At 42.1% G+C, this 14,824-nt stretch overlaps 1 protein-coding gene across 1 annotated transcript in view; it reads left to right on the top strand.

The window, feature by feature from the left end:
* The window catches only part of COL4A5 (collagen type IV alpha 5 chain), a 143,705-nt gene that overhangs the window by 8,945 nt on the left and 119,936 nt on the right, over positions 1-14,824 (top strand). The gene's annotated exons all lie outside the window — the stretch shown is intronic.

Below are 14,824 nucleotides of genomic sequence, written 5' to 3'. Positions count from 1 at the left end.
TTAGGGCTCCAATTCCCTTTCGCAGTGCTACCGTTCCTAGGATTCCATGTGAAGAGTAGTTATTAAACTACTCTGAGAACTGTAGTTCTGTGAGGGGAATAGGAGAGTCACCTAACAAATTTCAGCACCCTTAACAAACCACAGCTCCCAGAAATCTTTTGGAGGAGCCATGACCTTTTAAAGTGGTGTGATGATGCTTTGAATAGCGAGGACGTGGTCTCTCCTGCTGGTAACAGTTTCTGGCCAATCGCATGCAGCCACCTCTCCTGTTTTTCTCTTTCTTCAAGGACCAACAGATGTTCTGCTTTGGAGTGACCCTCAAAACACCACTCAATTTAGTCCCTTCTAATGCTCTTGATTCACTTTCAGTACAGATAACCTTTAAAAGCTTTCCCCTGCTTGGCAACCAAGGCTTTTGCAAGCACCCACTCAATTTGACCTTTGAAAAGGCCTGGGACTTAATTGGATACCTTTTTATCTTTTGTTCCATTTCATGATGACGCATTTTAATGCGGCCTTCATCAACCTGATGCTCTCCAGATGTTTTGTATCATAGCAATTTTCGCCGGCCCCAACCAGCAAAGCCACGTTGGCTGAGTTTCTTTAGGGCTCGTAGTCCAGGGTGGCCTACTGGGCCAGATCCTCCACTCACTCTCTCCCAATATGGGCTGATAGGTGAGAGGGACATGGTGGGATAGTAACCTGGTGCTATCATGGTGTCAGGTAACTGGCACCTGGCAAAATGCAGCAATTTGTGCAGTGTTTTCAAAAATGTCCAACAACAAGCTATTTGTTGGGCAATCATTGGGCAAGGAGCTTTGCAATCCCTATGCTTGGCACTTCTCACTACTCAATCCTGAGCTCCTTTGGGAGGAATAGTGGGATATAAATTTAATAAAGAAATAAGAGCTTTGCAGTCACTGTGTGCAACACTCCCCAAACACTAAGCACAGGGCTTTCAAAGTGTTTTGGTGGTGCTTCCCTAACACCCAACTATCAGCTTGATGTTGGGCACTTGGGAAGCACTGCACAAGGGCTTTGCTGGCACTATTGATCAGTCAAGCTTTGCCTGTACCTGGCTCACATCTGAAGTTCTATATGATGTTAGCTGTGGTCTGGCCAAACAGCCTGGTGGGCCAAATGGGGAAGCCTCACAGGTCAAGTTTGGCCCATGGGCTGAAGATTCCCAGCCCCTGTTTAGTCCAAAACATCTGGAGGGCACCAGGTTAGCAAATGTCTTTTTACATTAAATAATATATGGTCTCTCCAGGCACCCATCTGGGATGGAGAAGCACCAGTTGGATAAGGAATAGCCTCTGAAGCTCTTTTTCATATGCTTCTGATCTCATAAAGTAGAATGGGAAGAACCCAGTAACGAGGTGGCTCCTATGCTGGCAGAATATGGATGTAAGGGGGCCTTTTTCCAGGACTGTGGAAGGGGGAAGGAATGCATGGAGAGGACCAAGGCAGGAAATAATGCATTGGCCATGTGAAATTCTCCTTGCAGTGCAACAGCTGTTGGAGAAGGGTAACACTGGGATGCTGAAACATAAAGGGAGAAGCTTATGTTGTTTCTTGCTATGTGCACATTTACCTTGGGCAGCTTTCACATCCCTTCTTCCCCTTTAATAACAGTGATAAGGAGATTGGGGTCTCCCTTTTAAAGGGTTTTGAAGTGATGGGGAGCTGAACTTGGTTAATAAGTGAAGGTTTGAGTGGGCAACCTTTTTCATTTCCTTGTGGGGACAGTTGTCTAGGAGTTGCACACAAGTGGTGGATGGCATCATAGACAAAAAGGAGGCTTTTGCAAATGTGCACACATGTATCTCCATCCTCTTTCCAGGTGTGCAAGAAACATTATCACAGTTCAAGAACACGTTCCAGCCAGGCAAAAGTGGCCAAGAATAATGTGAACCCTAAGGGTGTGTGTGATGTGTTGCCCCATCTCTGGACCTGAGGGTTCTCCATTTCTGTTCCTAACAGCTGTGAGAGAGGAGGGCGGCACGCAGAGCCCATGTTTCCAAAGGCTGTGCATGTAGCAGACAACTATGATACCCTGTTACATCAGGTGCAGCCCATAATCTCCCTAAGTTTGAAATTTGGCTTAAGTATTTTGAACCGGAGAGGAATGTGCTGACTATACCTACAGACCTGAAAGCTTCTGATGCTTTAAACCAGTGTCATATTGGAACATGGGAAGATGCCTTACACTGACTCAGACCATTGCTTCATCTAGCTCAGTATTATCTATACTGACTGGCAGTGCTCTCCAGGGTTTCAGGCAGATTTTTCCGCCCAGCCCTACCTAGTGATGCTGGTGATTGAACCCAAAACTTTTGGCATGCAGCAAGGATGCTCTGCCACAAGCTACGGCCCTTCCCAAAGTGGAGGGGTGTGCATGAGTCTATTTTAGAGTTTTATTCCAAACTTATAGACTGCCACAAGATATCTCTCAATGTAACCACATAAAAACAATACGAATAAAACTATTACAGGTTAAAAATAAATAAATTGGGTCAAACATAGTGAGATCTTTAAATGCCAACTGGAATTGAAACACCATGAATTCCTCTAAAGGTTGGATGGGACAGGTATATTCAAGCATGAGGTGTAAATATAAGTCTGACAGCAACCTGCTAGTGAATAATGTAAAGGCACCCAGATTTCTGAGTCTTCAGAGCAAAATGCAAGGCTTTTCTCTAGTGATCTAGGTCTGGTCAGTTTGGAGGTGCTACCAAGGAGTTGCCAAGACAGGGAGATGCAATGCAGTAGTGGCAAAAATGGGCAATTTGGAAAGGAATGCATATTGCATCCTCCTCCAGGAGAAAAATCTGGAAGCTCCCTACATTGAAGCTGCATTCACAAGGTAAAAACTGAGGCAGAGCTGTCAGGAGGCAAAGCCACAATTTTCCTGAAGCAGAAATGGGGAACCTGTGGCCTTCCAGTGCTGCTGAACTCCCATCAACTCCAGCCAGCAGGACCAATAGTCAAGGGTGGTAAAGTCATAGTTCCTCCAGATATTGTTAGGCTATGTCCCCATCGCTGATCGACATTTTGACTGGGTCAGTACCCAGTGTCAAAGCAAGAATTCTTTAAAAGGAAAGGGGAAGAAGAGGCAAATTAGGCCACTCTTTAAAAAGCTGCTCCTATTTCTAAACTTAGATGCACATCTCAGTGTACTTGAAATCTCTGAGAAGTTTACATTTGTGGCCAAGACCAACACTTGGAAAAGCTTGCTGGTCTTAAAAACAGTTCTACTGGTCTGCCAAATGGGCGGCTTGTTCTCAGCCAAGAAGGTCGTGAGAGATGAGAAGATAGAATATAAAGTTTTCAACTATAGACTTTCCCCTCCCATTTTAATTGGGATGGAGGGAGCTGCAGGAGTTCTGTCTCTTGGGGGTGACTTTCCAGTTTATTCCCTTGGCATACTGCAGGCTTGTGTTTTGCTTGGTTTTTAAAGGCCCCCTTTTCTCAAGATAGAAACTGATGTAAAATTGTGCCAGCTTTGAGTAGAAGAAATATTTGCATTTCTCCCAAGTTTGTTAAAAACAATTTTAATCGATTTCTTTGTGGTCCAGAGAACATTATCTTGGCACACATCTAGCCACAGATAGTGATATAGCTATTTTCTACTCCCCAAGGCTCTTGGGGAGTTCATGTGTACGGCGTTACAAAAGACACTAAGGCAGATGGAACAATTAAAGCTTCAGGTGTGTGCACACAAGCTATTGGACTTCTCATTGATGGTTTATCCAGATAAGGCAAACGTCCAGCATTTGTTCAGTTCTGCCTTTTGTGCGGAGCTTTGTTTACGTTATGTTTGGCACAATTAAAATTCACTTCCCAGGTTTTGTTGGACTATAATTCCCATCATTTCTGACCATTGACCATGTGTCTGGACTTGATAGGGTTTGGAGTCCCGCAACATCTAGAGGGCACCACATTGGCTGTCCCTGCCCTACTGGATGCTGCTGCAGAGGCTACAATAAACCTAGCCAGAGATGCTTTACAGCTTTTCTTTTCCTTATTTTGGTCTGTTACCGTTGGGACTTAAGTAGCAGGGAGGTCCTGTATCAGGATGGGATAAACTCCAGTGCTGTGAATTCATTTTCATCATCGTCACAAGTCATTGTCCACTCTTCACCTAAAGGGCCTAGGGTGGGTTATATGACAATTAAAACACAATATTAAAAACAGTTTAAAAGAACTTGTTATTTTGGAAATAAGGTAGATCCTAAATATATACATCACAAGTGTCAAAAGCTTAGACTTCTACTAGGCCCATATCCCAGCAGGGGGCCTTATTTATTCAGCTATCATTTATTCATTTAATAAAATACTATACTGTCCACCTGAGTATTACAGGGAGGTTTAGCAGTCCTCAAATACAACCCTCTCCAACCAGAGAAGGCCTTTGTTTTTAAGGTCTGCTTCTCTTGATCTTACCAGAAATCCTGGTGGTAGTTTATCCCTACACAGCTCTGAGGTCAAAGGGCAGAGGTAGCCAACATACTGCTCTCCAGCTGTTGTGGAACTACAACTCCCATCATCCTTAACTGTTGATCTTGTTAGTTGGGGCAGATGGTTACCATTGACAGTATGCTCTGGCTGCCAGCTAGTCACCACAAGCCAGCCAGCAGCATTCTATGCCAGTTGTACTTTCTGAACTAATAATAATAATAATAATAATAATAATAATAATAATAATAATAATAATAATTTATTCTTTATACCCCGCCCATCTGGCTGAGTTTCCCCAGCCAGTCTGGGTGGCTCCCAATCGAGTGTTAAAAACAATACAGCATTAAACATTAAAAACTTCCCTAAACAGGGCTGTCTTCAGATGTATTTTAAAAATAGGATAGCTGCTTATTTCCTTGACATCTGATGGGAGGGCGTTCCACAGGGCCGGCGCCACTACCGAGAAGGCCTTCTGTCTGGTTCCCTGTAACCTCACTTCTTGCAGTGAGGGAACCGCCAGAAGGCCCTTGGCGCTGGATCTCAGCCCTTGAAAGTTGGGTGCCAAGACATCGCACTTTGTCCGATGTACACATGCCTCACATTGGCACCTCCCAACATCAAAGATTGAGATGGTAAGGCTTGAACACTGGAAGCCAACAGTGCAGTATTCTAGTGCAAGTTTCCAACAAATCCCAATAACCTTAAATGCAATCTTTGTATGGAAGGGATAAGGTGGACCACACAACCATCTTGTCAGTACTGTACAGTATAGGATACACATTGCTACCAATGTAGACCAGTGCATATTGGCCGCACACTCTTGAACTGAAGCATAGCAACTTGTTTAAAAAGGTGTAACTGTAAAACTAGTGATATAGTAGAAATGGGACACATTATTTCTCTGAGAGAGTACAGTTCCTCTGGTCCTGCTTTGGGCTTCCCATTGGCGTGGGGTTGGCAACTATGAGAAGAGGATGCTGGACAGGCTCTTCTTCCGTGAAGGAGCAGAGCTCTGGGACTTTTCTTCTTCTCAGAGCAGGAATGATTATGTCAGCTGGAGCTCCAGAGCAGGTGATGGCACTCTCTGCTGTGGCAAGTGAATGAGGGAATGATGAGGCTTTCAAGTTTGTGACAGATAGAGGAAAACAGAGCCTTCTGGGCAGGAACTCTCTTTTTTTTCTTTTTTCTTTTAAAGCCCTGTTGTGTGGGATACTCAGGTGTTCTACCATATACCACAACAGTAGTGACTATGGTAACAGTCATCATTTCTAGACACACCCATCAGGAGTTAATTCCGCCATTAGCATAGCTTTTCTGTGGGATGAGCATTGGATTTCCTTTGCCTGTAGCCACAGAGTTAGAACTCCTGCGACATCATTTCAAAGCCGCACCTATTATAACCCAGCATAGCAGCTTTTCTTGTTCCCAGCAAAGCAAGTTAACCAGTCCTCAGGTGATGCAAAACTGAAGCTTCTGCCAAAGCAAAAATAGCGTCATTCTTTCTCCCTCCCCGAGGAATGCTTTTTGCAAGTGAGATAATTAGCTAAAATTTTGGAAGAAAAGCCCTGTTAGGCCAAGAGGTTTTCCATAAACTCTTCCTAGTACTGAAAACCTGGAACCCAACTTAATTTTGAATAGCTTTTCTGGATGCATGGCACCAAAGCACCACAACCACAAAGGTTCTTTTAAAATTAAACACCCTAAGACAGAGAAAACATCCCTAGGATAGATTCTTACTGGGGACCTTCCTCTTTCAACAGTACAGTGGTACCTCGGGTTAAGTACTTAATTCGTTCCGGAGGTCCGTTCTTAACCTGAAACTGTTCTTAACCTGAAGCACCACTTTAGCTAATGGGGCCACCTGCTGCTGCCATGCCGCTGGAGCACGATTTCTGTTCTCATCCTGAAGCAAAGTTCTTAACCCGAGGTACTATTTCTGGGTTAGCGGAGTCTGTAACCTGAAGCGTATGTAACCTGAAGCGTATGTAACCTGAGGTACCACTGTACCTTTAAGCGGAGATCCTCATCTCAGCCTGTATCTGAATTGGAATTGGATTTAGATACTGTTTGTTGTATTGTTTTAAGCACTGATGTGTTTGCTACTCTGGGAAAGAAGGGCTAGAAATCTCATAAGCAATAAGCAAATAAGTAGCAAAGAACCGGTGCATATTGAACCATGAAATGTAGAAGGATGCTAACTCAACCATTTACCAGTAAGGTCCAATCATGTGCTCTCTGCATGCAGAATAGAAACTTGGAAGCTGTTGCATGAAGTCTTACAGAGAAACGGGTTTCAATATCAAGTTTGGTAACTCTTCAAGCAGAACAGCTGAAGGATGATCTGTGTGCTATAGTGTCACTGGTAGCAATGAAATGCTCTACTGTACTTTTGAGTCAGTGGCACCTTTTCTCTCACAGCCTAACCCACTTCACAATATGGCTGTGATGAATGAATGTTTATTATTACAGCTTGGCAAAGAGTATGGCTGTGATGTTGAGTCCCAGCATGGTGTTGTGGTTAGTGTGTTGGACTAGGGCCTCGGAAACCAGGATTCAAATCCCCACTTGGCCATGGAGCTCACTGGATGACTTCAGGTTGGTCACTGCTTCTTAGCTTAATGTACCTCACAGGATTGATTTATTAAATTTTATTTATTTCATTGAATTTGTATACTGTTCTATACCCGAAGGTCTCAGGGCGGTTCACAGAACAAAATCAAAATACAAAACCACAATATATATAATCAACATAAAAACAATAAGCGCCCCCCCCAAAAAACCCCACATTTTAAAAGAGCATAGAATGTCAATCAAATCAACCAAAGGCCTGGTTAAAAAGCCTTGTGCCTAAAGGTGTATAATGAAGGCATCAAGCGAACTTCCCTGGGGAAAGCATTCCACAGATGGGGAGCTACTGCAGAGAAGGCCCGTTCTCATGTTGGACCTCTCAAGGAGGCACATGAAGAAGGGCCTCAGAAGATGAGCTCAGGGTCCGGATAGGCGGTTGAGGTGTTGTGGTCCTGAGCCATTTAAGTCTTTATAGGCCAAAACCAGCACTTTGAATTGGGCCCGGAAACTAATTGGAAGCCAGTGCAGTCGGACCAGGTTCGGCGTAATATGCTCAAACCGTCTTGTTCCGGTGAGCAACCTGGCCACTGAATTCTGCACTAGCTGAAGTTTCCAAACCGTCTTCAGCTCTACATATCATATTACATTGCAGTTATCTAAACCTTGATGGCAAAGAAATGAATGAATGAATGTGGAAAAGTGGGAGAGCTATGTATACTATCTTGAGTTGAGGATGGGTGGAAATTTTTTTTTTTTTTTTGATTGAGCCATTGTTCCATTGCTGAACTTTGGATGTTTTATCTGAAAATATAAAAAGAGAGAAGGTGTTAGAAGGCTTATAGCTATTCAGTGGTCCTCAAAGGAGCAAGGCATAATGTGTATCAATGTGTAGCATCTCTATAAATTGTAGCAAATGCAAAAATATGTTGTGTGTGTGTGTGTGTGTGTGTGAGAGAGAGAGAGAGAGAGAGAGAGAGAGAGAAGAATGATGGTGCAGTGTTACACCACATTTTTCTCCTTCTAGTTATCATGGAGTTGAACATAGTAGCTTTCTTCTAGTATATATTTTAGAAAGGTGTTTGTTTGCTATGCATTTGGATGCCTAAGATACTGTAACCAAATTTTGTGGTTCCTGTGATCAAGGAGCAGGTTTTCGTTTGTGTTTGGATATAATTGGACACCATTTTGAATCAAGATGGCAGACTGAACCTTTCAAAACTGCACCAATTTTAACCACTTATTTCAGAACCACACTGATTTTTGTGGGTTTCTTAGAATTGCTAGTTGGCAATAATTGCTTTGAGATGATCTGAAGTGATAAATGTGAGTCCTTCCAGTAATGCTTTAAACCATGATTGCTGCTTTGCGCATTGAAGATGCCGCCATCTGATGTCCCAGACCTTGACAGAGGAGCACGTGTGCAGATTTGCCCTTAACCATGAGTATAGTTGCGACAAGATGGCGGGGTCAGGGAACCAGCTGTGTATCATTTTTGGATGTCAATAAGCAAGAGATTATCATAATCTCTTCTGTCAATGTTGAAATGTATGGCTTCTTTTCAAAAACCTTCAGATAATGATGGCCAAATGTTTTCAAAGAGTTGATACAAATATGAAATGCCTTTTGTTTAAAAAATTGGGTTTTATATCTTAAGTGAACCTTAATGAATTAATCTAACTTTGGCTCTGGCAATGAGACTGAGTGCTGTTGACGTGTTTGGTCATGCCTGCAAAACGTACTGGCTTGGAATGTTTTACAGTATATGTGAACTCCGAAATAAGCAGGCTGTGAATATTTTGAGATCCCCCCCCTTTTAATCACCACAATCTAGAGGAAAGTAGATTATTAAAACCAGAAACTTGTATCAAAGGCAAATGACAAAGCAAAGCAACCTTGGTGATAATGAAAAGAGCAGAATTAACTCAGCTGCTTAGTGCTTATCTGAGTTTCCATGAGGTGTTTTGCAATGCATTCATCCAATTTGTATATTCATGAAGCTGTAGGTTTAGCAGTTGCCATCTATGATATAAGTAGTTTCAACTGGTAAAAATGCACACAAGTGTTGAAGTATAGTGTTCAGCTCAAGAAGAGCAATAGTACCTCTCTGTTGTGCCTTGGTCAGACCACACCTGGTGTACCGTGTCCAGTTCTGGGTGCCACAATTTAAGAAGGATATTGACAAGCTGGAACAAGCGAAGAAGAGGGTGACCAAGATGATAAAGCATTTGGAATACAGGAATCGTAACTAAAGCATCCATGACAGATGGCCATCCATCCTGTGCTTTAAAACCTCCAAGAAGATCACCACCTTCCAAGGGAGTCAATTCCACTGTCAAACAGCTCTTACATGATCTTTACCCAGAATCTTCTTTCTCGTAACTTTGAATGCATTGGTTCAGGTCCTACCCTCTGGAACAGGAGAAATCAATCTTGCTCCATCTTCCACATGACAGGCCTTTAGAAATTTGTAGATGGCTATCACATCTCCTCTTCTCCAGGTGTTATATACACTTGATATTAGCCAAAGGGCCGAGGTTTCTCTGGTTTCTTTTCTCCAAGCTAAACATACCCAATTCCTTCAAATGTTCCTCATAACGCTTGATTTCCAGACTCTTTATCTTCTTGGTCACCCTCCTCTGCAATATTTCAGCTTGTCAATATCCTTCTTAAACTGTGGTGCCCAGAATAGGACAAAGTACTCCAGATGGGGTCTAACCAAGATGGAATAGAGTGGTACCTTAACATCCTTTGATCTGGACACTATATGTCTGATGATGCAGCCTTAAATAACATTAGGTCTTTTTGCTATTTCATCATACTCATGTTAAGCTTGTGGTCCAAGACCCCTAAATCCTTTTCACATGTACTGCTGGCAAGCCAGGTGTCCCACATATAATACAGTGGTACCTTGGGTTACATACTCTTCAGGTTACATACACTTCAGGTTACAGACTCTGTTAACCGAGAAATAGTGCTTCAGATTAAGAACTTTGCTTCAGGATGAGAACAGAAATCATGCTCCGACGGCATGGCAGCAGCAGGACGCCCATTAGCTAAAGTGGTGCTTCAGGTTAAGATCAGTTTCAGGTTAAGTACGGACCTCCAGAACGAATTAAGTACTTAACCCGAGGTACTACTGTATTTCTGCAGCTGGTAGAACCTTCAATTTCTTCCTATTTTGGCCCTGTTCTCCAATCTGAAGGTCATTTTAAATCCCAGCAAATTTGATGATCAACTCCTCAGTTCCTTCATCCAAGTCCTTTATAAAGACATTGAACAACAACATTCCCAGGACAACCCTGCAGCACCCCACTTGTCATTTTTTTCCAGGATGAGAAGGAATCATTAGTGAGCACTGTTTAGGTTTGGTTAGTCAGCCATCTACAAATCCATCTAACAGTTACCTCATCCAGCCCACATTTTACCAGCTTATCTGCAACAATATCATGGGTGGGCTTTTGTCAAATGCCTTACTGAAATCAAGATACTCTATGTCCACAGCACTCCCCTGATCCACCACTTGTAAATCTATCAAAAAAAGAAAAGAAATGAAATTCATGTGGCATGAATTTGAGAAACCCATGCTGGGTCTTAGTAATCACAGCATCCTTTTCTCACAGACCGACTGTTTAATTATCTGTTCTAGGACCTTTCATGGTTTTGACATCAAGCTGACTGGCCGGTCTTATTCCCCCCCCCCCCTTTTGAATATGGGGACAACAATTGTGTGCCTTCAGTCCCCAGGGACCTCACCAAGAATTCTTAAAATTATAGACAGAGGCTCTGAGAAAGCACCCACAGTATCCTTGGGTGCAGCTCTTCAGCCCCTGGAGATGTGAAGTCATTTAAAGTAGCTAGGTGATTCTTTACCTCCTATTTTCCTACATGGGGCTGCAGCTCCCTCACTGCATTGTTTATTCTGTTATCACCAGGTTGGGCACTGCTTTCCTTTTGGGTGAAAACACACACAAAGTAGATGTTGAACAGTTCTAACTTCTCTCTGTCACTCGATAGCATTATCTGTTTTTAGAACACAGAGGACATACTACTTGGTTGATCTTCCTCTTGCTTTGAACATAGCCAAATACAGTGGTACCTCGGGTTAAGAACTTAATTCGTTCTGGAGGTCCGTTCTTAACCTGAAACTGTTCTTAACCTGAGGTACCACTTTAGCTAATGGGGCCTCCTGCGCCGCCAGAGCACGATTTCTGTTTTCATCCTGAAGCAATGTTCTTAACCTGAGGTACTATTTCTGGGTTAGTGGAGTCTGTAACCTGAAGCATCTGTAACCTGAAGCGTCTGTAACCCAAGGTAACACTGTAATAATTTATAAATTATTTTTAACCTCTCTTACAAGCCTAAGCTCATTCTGAGCTTTGTCATACCCGATCTTCTCCCTGCAACTGTTGGCTACTTGTGTATACTTTTCCTTTGTAGTTTCCCCATTTTTCCATTTCTTATACAGTGGTACCTCGGGTTATAGATGCTTCAGGTTACAGACGCTTGTCACCACTAAAACTTTATCTGTTTAATTTCTTTTCAAAAATGGCTGATTTTCCTTGCTTTAAGTGACTTCAACAGCTTGAAAATGTCCACCAAGAACTCTGGAGAAACTCTAGGAGCTCAGGTTCTCACATCCTTATATCTTCCAGAGATTGAAAAGGATGTTGCTCTCTAAATGGATTTTGGGGAACATTCTGAGAGCTTCAAACTATCCTGAAATTGAAACTTCTCTTTCCACTACTGAACAAGTGATATGGAAGACTAACTGAACTGTGGCATTAAGTTATTCTGATTTATCCTCCTTCCCCAACAAGGGTTACAATGAATTCATAGAAGATAGCAAATGCTGATATTTCCTAGTAGAATGCCCAGTTTGTCTCCTTGAAAAGGTCCTGCTTCCTGATAGTTTTATAAGAAGTAGAACCATCTCTGCAGGAGAAAGCTATAAATGACTACTAGACATGATGAATCTGGTCTGTCTCTACCGCTAGAGGCAGCTTGCCTCTGAGATTCAAATGCTTGGAATCGCAGGTGTGGAAAGTGCTGTTGCATTCAGGTCTTGCTAGCTGACATCCCATAGGCATCTGGTAGACCACTTTGACAAGAGGATGCCAGATTACATGGTCCTGAAGGACTTAATCTGTCAGGGTTTTTTTAATGCTCTTGTGGCATCTGAAACATTTGTCCACAACATGAATGGATGAAAATGGTCCCTATTTTGCCATTTATAATTGAGATGAGTGTTTAGGACAAATTCAGAATTTTAGCCAGTCCCAAGCTCCTCCTTCCCCTTTATGGGGGAAGGACCATAATTCAGTGGCAGGGCATCTATTTTACATGGCAGATGGTCCCACATTCAGTCTCGACATCTTCCCCTTTGGGAAACCTGGATAGTTCCTGCCAGTCAGTGTAGACAATAGTAAGCTATATGGACCTATGTTCTGCTTCAATATATGGCAGCTTCTACAGTTCCTTATGTTACCTAACCTTCCCTAAGCTGTGTCTTGGTCTGGATAATATTCTTTTAATGTCCTAAGACTGATTCATTCAAGCACAAATGCTAAAGATTGTTGGGTTTTGGTTGAGACTGATTAAGTTTTGATGCTGGACCTTCCAGAGGCATGTACGTAGTGATCCACATGCTTCCCAGAGACTGCAACCGATTATTTACAGTATTTCATTTATGAATCACTTTCCATGAGGAGTGCTGAAGTGATTTGCAATGTTATAGAAGCATGTGTAAAAACAAACAAAGAAGAATATATGTTCTGTTCATGAAAATAATTCAAATCTAATACAAATACCAAATGGAATGAAGATCTCCATTTAGAAGGCTCACAACCATGGCAGCTGCAGTGATTAAAATGTAGAAGTGTTTTCAAACCTAAACTTTGGAATGATTCCTTTTTTTTTTCCTGAGACCCTGTTGGATTTGGTGTCTTCCCTGTGCTATCAGACTTTGCTAGAGCAAACCTAGTCTCTGCCCTTAACATTTTGTACTGTATTTAAACAAATGTTTTTATCTCATCACTTCATCTATTAAGGTAGCTCAAAGCTATGTTTTCAAAGCATAATGCTAATCTGCTATGTGACCCATCTTGTACACTCTTGGAAATACCCTTGCTGGATTTGGCAGGTGTTGGTGTGCAAATATTGTGTGTGATTCTTGTGCCAAACTGTATTTGATTTAAGAGCTGAATATTTTTGCAGAAACAGAAAGAATTGTTGTCGGGACATGCAGCTGGGTCTTTTTTTAATCTGTTCAGTTGCACACATTGAAAATGCCATTCAGGTGTCATGGTAAACCATAGCTTGCACTAACCACAGTTTATTATCAAGGTCATGGTTTTAACTTCCAAACAAACAATAGGCAAATGACTGGATCAGGGTGCTCAACTGTGCTGTTTTATACTTTCACTTCAAGAGCTTTCCAAACTGTAGTCTGCACAAACCATTACTTGAAAGTCTCCTTCAAAACAGGAGTTGTTGGTTTTTGTTTTTTTTAAAAAAATCTGGATTGCTGCCTACTCACAAATCATGGTTTGTCAGTTGAGACGGTTGACTTGAGCCCATCTATGAATTCGGGGAGAAAAATATATGTGCAAGAGTTGTCATTGCATTCGTGCTCAATTCTGTATAAAGAGTAGGAAATCCATTAATGACCCCCACCCCCTGCCAATGTCGTCCAAATCAATAGTCTTCTAGAAATATTAGATCTTCCTTCAGAGAGCACCTTGTAACTTGAACAAAGCAGTACACCAAGCAGAAACAAGTTTTCCATTTGATTTAGACAGATGTTCCCAGAAAGAACTAATTTCACCTTAGTGTGACAACTTAAGCATGTGGTACCAAGCTTCTGAGGAGAGATTCCACTACTAGGCAGTCATCTACTATGTTGCTGTGTGTCTTTACGTGGGAAATGAGTAAGAAACCTCTCCTCGCCAGGGTTGGGCAGTACAGGGTGTAAGGCTTTTACTGACAGTGATGGGTAATATACTGCCTTTCTGATGCTATGTGTTTTGGTGCCACAGGCATTAAAAAAACAACAACTTTATTTAGCTCTCTGTCTTCCTATGAGGGGCCCAGAGCCACCGTTTGTGGTTTGAGAATTAAATCAGGAAGGGAATCTGCAGGCTGTGTCTTGTAAGGGTGTGATTTCTTTCTTTTCGAAAATAAAAAAGAGATAAAATCTTAAATGCTGCCAGCACAATGAGCATTCTGATTAAAACAATCAAGCTGTTTTATGATCTCTTAGGCCATGTCTGCATTGCAGGTATTCCAATTACGCTTTTTATAGTTTTGGGTTGCACTGCATTACAGAGTGTCTCATCTTCTCCTTCCTGTTCTGCCCTACCTAATGCACGTAATCTTCCTCCCTTCCCAGATTTCGACTTCATATATTCGGCTTATGCTGGTGCAATCAGCAATATTAGCCGTGGTGGGTGTGTTCTACCTCCATGTTTGGAGGTGGTATGCCTTTGAATGCCAGCTGTGGGGAATTAGAAGTGGTGGGAGAAATCACTGCTTTGGGGCCCCCCATAGGCATCAGGTTGGCCATGGTGAGCACAGGATTCTGGCCTAGAATGGGCCATTAGACTGATTCGGCAATGATCATTTTTTTCAATTTTTTAAATAAAAATATTTATATGCTGCTGCATCATAAAGATATATTACAGTGGTTTATAGCAATATAAAAGCATGAAACTTAACCAAAAATGTCATAAAATGTTAAAAACCAGTTAATTTTTTAAAAAATAACAAATATAAATAGATAAAGGAAATAAGATGGCTG

This window comes from Podarcis cretensis (assembly GCF_951804945.1).
Source record: "Podarcis cretensis genome assembly, chromosome: Z".
Lineage (NCBI taxonomy): Eukaryota > Metazoa > Chordata > Lepidosauria > Squamata > Lacertidae > Podarcis > Podarcis cretensis.
The sequence above is the reverse complement of the archived record's forward strand: the minus strand, read 5'-3'. Positions and strand labels throughout refer to the sequence as shown.